This window comes from Adiantum capillus-veneris, chromosome 17, assembly GCF_014529385.1.
Source record: "Adiantum capillus-veneris isolate H3 chromosome 17, ASM1452938v2, whole genome shotgun sequence".
Taxonomy (NCBI): Eukaryota; Viridiplantae; Streptophyta; class Polypodiopsida; order Polypodiales; family Pteridaceae; genus Adiantum; species Adiantum capillus-veneris.
The window spans coordinates 59,980,255-59,993,633 of record NC_140947.1 but is presented as its reverse complement, the minus strand read 5'-3'; the positions used below and the strand labels follow the sequence as shown (position 1 = coordinate 59,993,633).

At 42.3% G+C, this 13,379-nt stretch overlaps 1 pseudogene; it reads right to left on the bottom strand.

The window, feature by feature from the left end:
- Positions 1-11,240: 11,240 nt before the first annotated feature.
- On the bottom strand, positions 11,241-12,043 carry LOC147437342 (uncharacterized; annotated as a pseudogene).
- Between the last annotated feature and the right edge of the window lie 1,336 nt (positions 12,044-13,379).

Sequence of the window (13,379 nt, the reverse complement as noted above, 5' to 3'; positions counted from 1 at the left end):
TCTTCATGTTTGAGTGGAGAGATGAAGAAATATTCCTTGTCTACTTACATGTGACATGTTCAAGGATAGCGTCGGCTAAACTGGTTACTTTTTCCTGGGGACCAGTTTTATTATATTTTGGCAGGGCTTATGAGGTGAAATGTGCATTAGTGAACTCTTTCTATAGTCTTGCACGTTCTGTTACTACTCAGTAATGTTTGGCAATGATGGGTGTAGGCATATCTTGCTAGGCATGTCGGAAGTAGCATGCGGATCTATTGTGTTTTGGTGGAAGGGTCTTTGAGCGAGCTTGCTTGCATTGTGGTTGTAGGCAAGTGCCTTGCGCTCAACTGAGCCTATGTTTGACATCCATCAATGTGGTCCCAAGTCCATCAATCCCAGTGTCAAGCACATTTGAGACTAGGGGCCTTGCTCATGAAGTTGCATAATTCATGCAAGCTATTTCTGCTAATTGCAACCGAGGTGCAAAACTTGAAGCGAGTGCATCCTCATCTACCTTATTCTTAAGAAATTCATTTCCTTGAAAGAGATTTTTTTTTTCATGAATATTAACTTCTAGCCTTCTAAAAGTATTTCCCAACTTAAATTGGCCACTTAAATCCAGGGAAAATAAAAAGAGCACAAGTGAAATTCATTAAGTGCTATTGGACCAACCGGTCAACCCTTGGGACGAAAAGAAAAAATTCCATGAAAGATGTCATAATAATCAATATCTAATTCTCCTAAATGATTTTCTCATATTAAAGTGATCATTTAATGTGGGGAAGTGCCAAGGGAGAAAAAGCTAGAATATTGGTTAAGTTAGCAGACCGGCCACAGTAGGGATCCAAAGGAGGGAAAATAGGGATCCAAAGGGGGGGCCATCTGCAAAAGAGCCATGGTAAACAACGGGCTAAAAAGACCCTAAGGTTCAGCCCATTAAGACTTCCAAAATGCTAAGGTTCCAAAATTCAAAGGTTGTGTCCAAAGGTCAACCTTAGGGAAAATTGGATGCTTAGTGTGTGTGCCCAAAAAGTCTTTCTGCATCCCTACAAGGGAGGGGGCGAGCCCCAAAGCTAGGGGATGAGAGAGAAAGCTACACACACACACACAGGCTCCCTTTACACAAAGGGAATGAGGGACACATGTCAGCTCCCTAGGCCAGATGCCCACAAGGTGTGCCCAATTCCTATTGGAAGACCCTTGAAGTGGACCAATGAGAATTAAGCTAGAGTAAATCTAGTTTAATTAATTTAAAAACATTTAATAAAAGAAACCAATAAGAATTAAGTGTCCTAGAAGACTATTGGGCAGTCTCCCAAGGGGTCCAATGAGCATTCAGGAGCCCCATGGCTTGCCTGATTCCTATTGGCCAGGAGGCAAAGGGGTCCAATGAGAGTTTAGTTTAATTATTTAATTATCTAAAGCTCTCACAAAAGGGGAAAGGGGGACACATGTCAGAAGGCTATCACTTATGCTGCTTAATCCCTATTGGCTTGCCCTGGGGAGGTCCAATGAGGCAAAAGCCAGCCTAACTTAGCAGCTAGGGCTCGCCCAAGAGAGAGGGGGGGCTGATTTTTGCTTGGCATTCACTCTCACATTCTCACACTTGACCATGTGTGAAGGGAAAATACTCTATCTCCTCCCAAGCTTTAATGGAGAGCTCATCACCTACTCCAAGCTTGTGAGATAGAAGCCTACATCAACACTCTCTTGGCATGTGGATGCAAATCCAACCAAGAGCCAAGCTTCAATGCATGCTCATCTTCTCTACCAAGCTAATTACTAAGCTAAGCTATACTAATATGAGTGATTATGTGAGGAGATGTACTTCTTTCTCGTAAGATACTTCTTTTTCCTCTCAATCTACTCTCATACCCTGCTAGCTCTCACCATCTTCGAAGGTGTGTGAGGTCTTGGGTCTGAGAACGGGGATAATTCAAGTTGTGTTTGATTAAGTGTTTTGGTTGGTGTATGAAGCTTCCATCTTCATTACACTAGCTAGTCTTGAAGGAACACAAAGAATTGTATTGTACAATGTCTCTCTTGATGGGAGAAACCATAATACAAAGCCTTTTGGAGGGGGGACCGGCTCCATGCAAATCCGGTCCTCAACTGTTGTCAATAGTTTAATTACTCTCTCTTTTGAAAGTATTGTCGATGCTATCTAACTAGGTGTTATGCTTTTTGTTGCTCTCTCCACCCAAGCACTCTTGTAATTCTCATTAGGAATCAACTCTAATGAAATGCCCACTATGTTCATGCTAAATTCCGCTACACAAAAGATTTTAGGCCATTAAATGTTACATTGGTATCAGAGCTCAAGGTTTCTCTTTTCTTGCTCAAGAAGGGAGGTCCTCAAGCTAGCTACAAATGGTTGGTATTATTAATTGCCTGTGAGTAAGTAGAATAGGGATTTTTCAGCCTTGCAGTGCGCCTGCCTTTGTGCAGTTAACGGGGCATCACCGTCGAGAGCTATGGTCTTAATAGTGGAGTCCTACGGGGCTTGCCTACGGCTTAACCACTATTGAGCTATTAGAAGCTTGACAGGAGCCGGTGCTGTTTTTGTGTCGAAAGACCCTCTCTTCTATTCCTTGCAATTAATGGTATTCGAGCCGCGGGTACAGTAGCTTGAGTGCTTTTTCTAAAGGGGTAAAGAGGAGTAGCAACTAGGGCTTGAAGTGCCAAAGTACACCTAAAAAGTTTACACCTAAAAATTGTTAGAATGGCTGACAATATTAAAGAGAGTGAAATTAATGTTGATAACTTTGATTTTGCTCATGAGCAAGCTACTAATGATGCTTCAATGCTTGTTAATTATCTTGTTTCTAGGCTTCAACAAGCCATGGGCAATCCATCTCTCCAAAGTGAAGTGCAACGGCAGCTCCGTGCTCACGGGATTCTCCAAGCTCATCACCATGACGAGAGAACACCTAGGAAGCCTCCTTGTGAGACTACCAAAAGAGGTCTCTCTCCGATTAGGGAAGAAGAAGAGAATCCATATGAAGGGCTCAAGAACTTACTTCTTGATGATGCATCTCCTTCCCAAAGGAGAACTCAAGAGCCTCCACCGAAGGAACGAGAAAGAAGCGAGTCTCCCGCCACCTCGGCGGAGATGGCTCCACGAAGACGGCGGGCTAAACGCTCTCCATCACCACCAAAGCGGAGAAGACCATCACACTCTTCTCCACGCCATAATTCAAAGAGGGATGATAAAAAGCAAGAGAAGAAAAAGGCGAGAAAGAGGACACCCTCTTCTCCATCTTCTTTATCCTCTTCCTCTTATGAAAGCTATGGTGAAGACGACAAAGATCAAGACAAGAAAAAGGCGAGAAAGAGGTCACCCTCTTCTCCACCTTCTTCAAATTCTTCATCTTCTGAAGAAAGTGATGGTGCAACTTTTGAACCATCAAAAAGAAGAGGCCATAGGAAATCCTATGCCGCATGGAAGAGGTCGTCCAAGCTGAAGAAATTCAAAGAGGGAGGGAAGAGCATCTCTTTCCTTACCTATGATGGCACCTTCGGTGCTACAGACAAAGTTTTGGCCTTTATCCAGCAATTCGATGCGGCGTTTGGAGATGAGGGCTTCACGGAGTCCTCTAAGCTACGCCATGTAGCTATGCACTTTCAAAAGTCCGCCAGACAATGGTGGTCTAGCCTACGAGCCAACGGTGAAGCTCCACGAACATGGAAGGCTTTAAGAGCTTCCATTATGAAGCAGTTTTTGGCCACCGATGCCAAAGACAAAGTACTCACCGAATGGCGAAGCTTAAAGCTCTCTCCCAATGAATCCATCCACAAATATGTAGACAAGTTTTGGGACCTACAACTCAAAGCCACTGTCTTCAAAAAGTTGGATTTTGGAGAGCAAAAGCAACAATTTTGTGCGGGCTTAACCGAAGAAATGGCGGAGTATGTCAACTCCCAAAGGCCACGTACCATATCAGCGGTAATACACCATACTATGGTGGCCTCGCGAATCAATTTCCAAACGGGGGGTAAAAGAAATAATAAGCCCCCGGAAAACAAAGGTACCAATGAGCCTAAGGGGAAGGACAATGTCCAAAAGTCTCCTAAGGGCAATTCCAACAAAGCTAAAGAGAAGGGAGTTTACAAAGGAAAGAATAAACTCTCTCCTGAAGAGCTTGAGCGTTATCGTAAAGATAACCGGTGTTTCAAGTGCGGCGAACAAGGGCATGCGTACCGCGCTTGTCCCCAAAAGAACAACCGCCAAGATCCTCCTAGAGCTTCTTTGGTTGAAATCCAAGAGGAGGAGATTCACCAAACTCACCACAAAGGATCTCCTCTATGCCATGCTTGGGGAAAGGTAAGAGAACATGATGCTTTTATTCTCTTTGACCCTGGTTCTACTCACAATTTCATATCTATGGAGTTAGCCACCAAGCTAGGCATACAATCCTATGAGATGGGAGATATCCTACCCGCAGACAGTGCCTTCAAGGGGCAAGAAGCTTCAGTCACTCCCTTAATCGGGAAATTGAGGCTTCATGTCCAAGGCTATGTGGACAAAGAGGATTTCTTTATCTCTCCTCTCAAGCATGAGGATGTAATCCTAGGGGCACCATGGTTTGACCGTTTGGCTGCCCATGTTAAATTTCCTGAAAGGAGAATCTCCTTTAAGTTCAGGGAAAAGGACATGTATATAGATGCTAGGGAAATGGGTAACACCATCCCCATTGTACATACACCAGCTTTCAACAAGTCAATAAAGAGCTCTATTTCCGTGTACATGATTTTTGTTAAAGATTCTCAAAATGAACCTAATGCTTTAGCAAAAGAAAATAAAAGCAACCAAAAGGAATTAGAGTTATCCAATTTTCTCAAGGGGTTTCAAGATGTCTTTATTGACGACATCCCTTGTGAGCTACCTCCTAAACGAGGTAATGACGACCATGCAATTGAACTTCTTCCAGGAAGTTCACCGCCTAACAAACCTCCTTATAGAGTTTCTCAAGCTCAACAAGAGGAGATTATGCGGCAAGTGCATGAGTTAATTGAGAAGGGCATGGTTAGGCCTATCTCATCTCCATTTTGCTCACCTGTGCTATTAGTGCAAAAGAAAGACGGCACATATCGTATGTGTGTCGACTATAGAGCACTAAATAGGATCACTATCAAGAATAGGTTTCTCGTTCCACGGGTAGAAGACCTATTTGATAAGCTACAAGGATCGACCTACTTCAGTAGGATTGACCTAAAAAGTGGCTATCATCAAATAAGGATAGTTGATCAAGACATTGTAAAGACCGCATTTCGTACTACATTTGGTCTTTACGAATACATTGTCATGCCTTTTGGCTTGACTAATGCACCAGCCACATTTAACCGCTTGATGGAGAAGCTGTTCAGACCTCATCGAACCTTCACTGGAGTGTTCTTTGATGATATTATCATCTACTCTAATTCATTAGAGGAACATAAGCAACACCTCCAGGTAATATTTCAAGTTTTAAGAGAGAATAAACTTTATGTTAATCGAAAGAAAAGTGAATTTTCTTGCAAGAGATTCAATATTTAGGTCACATTATCTCTCAAGATGGAATCCAAATGGATCCATCCAAGTTAGAGGTAATAAAAGGATGGCCTAAACCAAGGAATCTTCATGAACTAAGAAGCTTTATAGGTATGTGTGCATACTATAGACGCTTCATAGAAAAGTTCTCACAAATTGCGGGACCATTACATGACCTAACAAAGAAAAATGTTAGGTATACGTGGTCTGCTAAGGAGAACAATGCTTTCGAAAAGCTTAAAGAAAAGCTTATCTCTCAACCTGTGCTTACACTACCGGATCTCTCAAAACCATTTGAGGTCCAATGTGATGCTTGTGGTGATTGCCTTGGGGCTGTTTTGCTCCAAGAAGGGCACGCCATAGGCTATGAGAGTCGAAGGCTCGACCCTGTTGAGCAAGCTCTAGGCATATACGAAAAAGAACTCCTTGCAGTTCTACATGCCTTAGACTCATGGAAGCACTATTTATTGGGGACTCCTTTTATTCTGCGAACGGATCACCAAAGTCTTAAGTACTTCATGACGCAGACCAAGCTCTCCGACAAACAAATGAGGTGGGCAAATTTCCTTTCGCAATTTCATTTTCATATTGCTCACATTGCTGGCAAGCATAATCAAGTAGCCGATGCACTCTCAAGACGACCGAGAGTGAATGCGGTTTCCATAGCAACTCACAATGATCTATCTTCAATGATAGATGAGTATGCTATTGATCCCGATTTTAGAGATGTGATTTCAGCCCTTGCATTAGGGAAGAAAGAAGAACCATTTACTTTACAAGATGGTTATCTTCTCTATGGCAATAGACTATGCGTTACTAACTCACTACGTGAGAAAGTAATGTATGAATCTCATGCTCCCCCATATGCAGGGCATAGAGGGATTCAGTCTACCCTAAAGGGAATTGAAACATATTTCTATTGGCCTACCATGAAAGTGAACATACATGAGTATGTTTCCAAATGTGTGGTATGTCAAAAGACAAAATTTGATAGAGGGAAGCAACTTGGATTGCTTCAACCCTTGCCAATCCCTAATTCACCGTGGGAGAGCATATCCATGGATTTTATCTTTGGATTGCCTAAGTCTATCCATGGGAATACGGGAATATGGACGATAGTAGACAGGTTCAGTAAACAAGCTCATTTTATACCTGTCAAAAAGACTATCAAAGCCCATCAAATGGCAACCCTCTTCATTTCGCAAATTTTCAAGTACCATGGCTTGCCAATGTCCATAGTGTCGGATAGAGATCCTAGAATGACCAGTAATTTCTGGAAGGGTCTCTTTGAGAATTTAGGAACAAGGCTAAACTTCTCTTCGGCCTATCATCCACAAACTGATGGCCAAAGTGAAATAGCTAACCTAACTATTCTCGATCTACTAAAAGCCTATGTAACGGAAGTAGATCAAAGATCCCAATGGGAGAAGTACTTACCCTAGTAGAGTATGCTTACAATAACACTGTACATACTTCTACAGGAAAAGCACCTTTCGAGGTAATTGAGGGAAGATCAAAAAGTCCCTTGCTACTTAAGGTACATGGGAAGATCTTCGCTGCAGATGAGTATAGCCGAGACCTACAAGAATCTTTCCAAAAGATTAAGGATGCTATCTCTATCTCACAGCAAAGGCAAAAGGCTGCTGCTGACAAGCACAGAAGAGCCCAAGCCTTTAAAGAAAACGATTGGGTCTTGTTAAAGTTTCCCAAGGCTCGCTTAAGGCACACGACGGGCAAGAATCCTACGGGCCACCAAAAGTACTATGCTAAACTAGCAAAAAGGTACTATGGTCCCTTCCAGATTCTTAGGCCAATTAATGAAATGGCCTATCAACTTAAGTTGCCCAATCATTGGCTCATACACAATGCTTTTCATGTGAGCCTTTTAAAGCCTTACAAAGGAGAGCCACCTCAAGAACCAACTATTGAAGACCCACCGGAGATCGAGGACCACGAGGAGGTGCTGCAGCCCGAGTCCATTCTCCGACATGAAGACAAGGTATTAAGAGGCGGTAAGACTATCCGACGATATCTTGTTAAGTTTAAGAATTATCCTTTTGAAGATGCTAGATGGATGCAAGGCATACAATTAAAGGATAACCTAAACCTTGTCAATGCTTACAATGCTTCCCAAGAGTAAGCAAATGTACAAAATGTTAAAAATGAACAAAAATTTTTGTCTTATAAGACTCTCTTTTTTTATTTGTGCACAAAAATAAAGTAGTATGCATGCTTAGATCAAGTTTGTGGAGACGACGTCTCCCAAACACCAAGTAGAGCTTGTCACTCTACTATGGAAGACTGATAGGACTAATGTGCAGACATGCTTGCGGCAGCCTCAGGCTCTCAAGCGCCAAATGGACTAGTCATCCATTATGGAATGATGTCGTAGGGTAACATAGGGATCCTCTACCCGCTAAGAAAAGGACTCATGTATATGCTTTATCTTCTCTACACCATAGTCGAGGACGACTATGATTTCAAGAGAGAGGTAATGTCATAATAATCAATATCTAATTCTCCTAAATGATTTTCTCATATTAAAGTGATCATTTAATGTGGGGAAGTGCCAAGGGAGAAAAAGCTAGAATATTGGTTAAGTTAGCAGACCGGCCACAGTAGGGATCCAAAGGAGGGAAAATAGGGATCCAAAGGGGGGGCCATCTGCAAAAGAGCCATGGTAAACAACGGGCTAAAAAGACCCTAAGGTTCAGCCCATTAAGACTTCCAAAATGCTAAGGTTCCAAAATTCAAAGGTTGTGTCCAAAGGTCAACCTTAGGGAAAATTGGATGCTTAGTGTGTGTGCCCAAAAAGTCTTTCTGCATCCCTACAAGGGAGGGGGCGAGCCCCAAAGCTAGGGGATGAGAGAGAAAGCTACACACACACACACAGGCTCCCTTTACACAAAGGGAATGAGGGACACATGTCAGCTCCCTAGGCCAGATGCCCACAAGGTGTGCCCAATTCCTATTGGAAGACCCTTGAAGTGGACCAATGAGAATTAAGCTAGAGTAAATCTAGTTTAATTAATTTAAAAACATTTAATAAAAGAAACCAATAAGAATTAAGTGTCCTAGAAGACTATTGGGCAGTCTCCCAAGGGGTCCAATGAGCATTCAGGAGCCCCATGGCTTGCCTGATTCCTATTGGCCAGGAGGCAAAGGGGTCCAATGAGAGTTTAGTTTAATTATTTAATTATCTAAAGCTCTCACAAAAGGGGAAAGGGGGACACATGTCAGAAGGCTATCACTTATGCTGCTTAATCCCTATTGGCTTGCCCTGGGGAGGTCCAATGAGGCAAAAGCCAGCCTAACTTAGCAGCTAGGGCTCGCCCAAGAGAGAGGGGGGGCTGATTTTTGCTTGGCATTCACTCTCACATTCTCACACTTGACCATGTGTGAAGGGAAAATACTCTATCTCCTCCCAAGCTTTAATGGAGAGCTCATCACCTACTCCAAGCTTGTGAGATAGAAGCCTACATCAACACTCTCTTGGCATGTGGATGCAAATCCAACCAAGAGCCAAGCTTCAATGCATGCTCATCTTCTCTACCAAGCTAATTACTAAGCTAAGCTATACTAATATGAGTGATTATGTGAGGAGATGTACTTCTTTCTCGTAAGATACTTCTTTTTCCTCTCAATCTACTCTCATACCCTGCTAGCTCTCACCATCTTCGAAGGTGTGTGAGGTCTTGGGTCTGAGAACGGGGATAATTCAAGTTGTGTTTGATTAAGTGTTTTGGTTGGTGTATGAAGCTTCCATCTTCATTACACTAGCTAGTCTTGAAGGAACACAAAGAATTGTATTGTACAATGTCTCTCTTGATGGGAGAAACCATAATACAAAGCCTTTTGGAGGGGGGACCGGCTCCATGCAAATCCGGTCCTCAACTGTTGTCAATAGTTTAATTACTCTCTCTTTTGAAAGTATTGTCGATGCTATCTAACTAGGTGTTATGCTTTTTGTTGCTCTCTCCACCCAAGCACTCTTGTAATTCTCATTAGGAATCAACTCTAATGAAATGCCCACTATGTTCATGCTAAATTCTGCTACACAAAAGATTTTAGGCCATTAAATGTTACAAAAGATCAAGGGTAAGCTCTAATTAATTATACGAGTCATGGGTATAGGTCAAGGAAGGGTGAATGTATCTCGAGCAGCCTTGATCAAAGATACATGACAAAGGAGATAATATGCACTTATAGGAGTCTAAAATTAGAAAGCGATGATCATGCTAAGTTCAAGTCATTAGAATAAATCTTTGGACTCTTAGTATAAGGTCTTGGAAGCCTTAGGGTGAAATTCTAACTTGCCACAAAATGTCTAAATTTAGCAGATATAAATTTAGCAGGTTTTGGAAATAGCTTGGTTGGACCTCCAAAGCATTGTGCTAAGGTTTTGCACAGGAGATAAAAGTTTTAAAGCCCAAAGGATGAGTTTTATTTTTGCCAAAGATTATCCTGATTTAGTAGGACCTAAATCAGCAGGTAGGTTGTAGCCCCGGGCCAGCTTCATAAGCCTCCAAGGTTTGTGCAAAGGTCTTGCAGCCGAGCTAACTAATCAAAAGGTCATCTTCATAAGCCTCCAAGGTTTTTGAAAAGGTCTTACACCCAAGCTAATTAAATAAAAGTTAAGCTTATTAAGAGGTATTTCTAATTGAATGAGAGAAAAAAGCTAAAGAATAAGGTTTTTGAAAAGGTCTTACACCCAAGCTAATTAAATAAAAGTTAAGCTTATGATTTTTAATAAAAGTTAAGCTTATGATTTTTATTAACCGGTATAGCCTTTCTTCATTTAGTAAGTTGACTCTAATTTAATTTGTTTACTAAGCTTGACTAGGCCGCATGTCCAAGGTAGCACATGCTTACTTTGCGTGAACTTAAACAAGTGTGTGTGAGTGTGTGTGGTGTCTCCACTTGCCCAGATGAGTCCTAAGAAGGGAGGGGCGGTTTCTAGCATGCAAGGCAAGAGCGGGCAAGTGTTGGACATGCTTGAGTTGCATTGGAAGTTGTTCTCACCTCATTGGTCAAGTGTGAAGCACTCTAATCTAGTTACACACTAGCATAGCTATACAAGAGAGGGCTCGTTGTATTTTTGAAGCTCTTGCTCCTCTCACGCACTCTCTCAAGTGTCCAAGTTGTCAAAGCTCTCTCTCTCTCTCTCTCTCTCTCTCTCTCTCTCTCTCTCTCTCTCTCTGTGTGTGTGTGTGTGTGTGTGTGTGTGTGTGTGTGTGTGTGTGTGTGTGGAGCTCTAGAAGATAGACTCTATGCTCAATCTCTTGGCTATGGATGCCAATCCAAGCCAATGAAAGTTTCTTCTTCTCCATCTCTAATATGCTATTACTAAGCTATACTAAGAGCTTTTCCATGAGCAAGTGAACATGAAATATCAATTCTCTTGCTTGAAAAAAACTTCTCTCCACCTTCATCTTGCTCTTTCCCCATCACAAAGCTAAATTTAACAATAAATATGTGTTTTACATGAGGTATAACGTGGGTAACTCATGTAATAAACATAAAACGTTATCGATGCCTCCATATGTGTCGATGCTCTTGTAACTTAAACACAAACTCATGCAATGTTACGAATAGGACCTTTAGTACTGGCAGCTGATAAATATTTTACCAGCAAATCAGACAACCCCCAAGTCAAGTTGTAAAAAATGAGCTTGAACAATGTCCATCTTCCATGCGATTTATGAAGAAGCAACAAGCAATTTCTTAGTTAGGCACTAATCAACTCTTCTAAGCTATCACAAACACATTCTAATAAGAATGCAGAGAGTATGGCCTTCTCACGACAAAATCCAACAACAATGTTCTCGTGAGCCTGAGGGCCTGAGTTGTCATCTGCTGCAAGAAGGGCATACACAAAGTGCTGAGGCAGATGATCTGTGATGGGTGCAAGGGGAATAGGAAACTGAAATCTGTCGTGTGACACCAAGAAGTGGGCCATAATAAGTCGACACATCTACTCATTACCCACTTCAAAGGGTCGAATATGTGACATGTCATGAAGAAACGTAGCCAATCTATTTGGAAAATTGAAGATGCGAGGTCAACAACCATCATTCAACTGATTATTCAAGTCCATGTCACGAATACGATTGAGCATGTCATGTACGCTTGTCTCAACAGCAGTTTCATGGATTAAAGAAGCACCATTGTTGGTAGCAGAGTGACCACGAAAAGTGCCCACATTTAGGTGATATTATGAGTTCTAAATCCTCTCATGAGAATGTAGTGCGTCCTCTTGAGAAAACACATATCAAGGGGTTTGTCGCGATGGTAGATACAGAGGAACATGAGAGCTTTGAGGTGTTGGATTAATTTGGAAAGGTAGGCAACTTTGACGACATGAAAGGGACCAAGTATGGGCAAAGACCACTCATGACCGCAAAGTTCGTTAAGTGTGGCCTTAAGTGGTTGGTGGGGAGGACAATGTTGCAGGATCTTCACGTCTCTTGGGATTGTTCCTACGACGTTAAAACCTTCTCTTCTTCTTCCTGAGCTAGAAGAACTCGCCATCTGCTTCTCTCTCCTTCTCTCTCTCTCTCTCTCTCTCTTCTCTTCTCTTCCTACGCAACGACGTTAAGAGTTCCAGCTCCCTGTTGAGTGCAAAACCAATATATCTTCACGTCTCTTGGGATTGTTCCTATGACGTTAAAACCTTCTCTTCTTCTTCTTTGAGGCCTATTGGGATTGTTCCTACAGCGTGAATAAGAAGAGGAAACCTTCTATCACCCAAGTGTGGTAGATTGGTTATCCCTGTTTCCCCTGGAGTAGTTCTCGATATATATCATTGAGGTCTCTTGGGAATGGAATTGTTCCTATGATCGAGGCTTTGGAAAACTAATTTATTGAGATGGCGTCAAGGTCGAGGGTCGGGGGGAAGCCCATCCCTGCCGTCCATGTACTCACCATTCTCATATGCAAAATTGTGATGCTTGGTTGTCGGATTGCCACCACCTCAACAACCATCAAGAAAACTTAAACACGCATGCCATTAGCAACTGACACCTCAGCATGTGGAATGAAAGAAGCCTTGCATGCACTCCAAGCAATAGAGGACACACCCCTCACTAGTTGTCATCTGGTAACACATCAACATGCGAAATATGTATCCATCTCAGCATCCTCCATCTACCGACACATTAGCAAGCAGAATTGGTACGCAACCAAATAGTTCTCAACACATCAGCAAGCAGAATGTGTACATAGCCATTCACTTGTCAGCAACTAGAATCTACCACCTTAACACTTGATGGCCAGGAAAGGATGTCCACAATCCTTTCCCACAATTAGTGCTCTTGCATGGGTCTCGGCCTCCGTCGATCACCATGCAGTCGCACTAATTACGAGGAAAGGACAGTGAACGTATTTTCTCTACCCCTTCTCATTGTAATTTGAGTGGAAAAGTGCCACATTTGAGACGGTACATCCATGTAAATTTTCAAAATTATAACTATATAGATTTAATTCCTTCGTAGCCAAATTTGAGATGGTAACCGTGATTGGGTCATGGGTTCGAATGCGATAAAGAAACCTTGGTATGACGCTCGTTGTATCATGCGAGTGATGTAGCTAAAAAAAAGAATTGAAGAAAGAATGCCCGAACAAGCGTGTCATTTCTATGTATCTATATGACACTGGAGGAGTGAATTGACGAACGAACGATGGTGTGTGTATGAGGCTAAAGACGCACAGATACGATCTGAGAGCACGAAGGCGAAGAGGGAAAGAGAGATCGCACGCACAATTAGGAATCGACTCTAGGATAGAGGCAACCATCGCGAGGAGGAGAGGGGCCTGCACAGAGCCAGCGTTGGAGGGGGGGAGGAACAAGTTTTAACAAGTTTGGAGT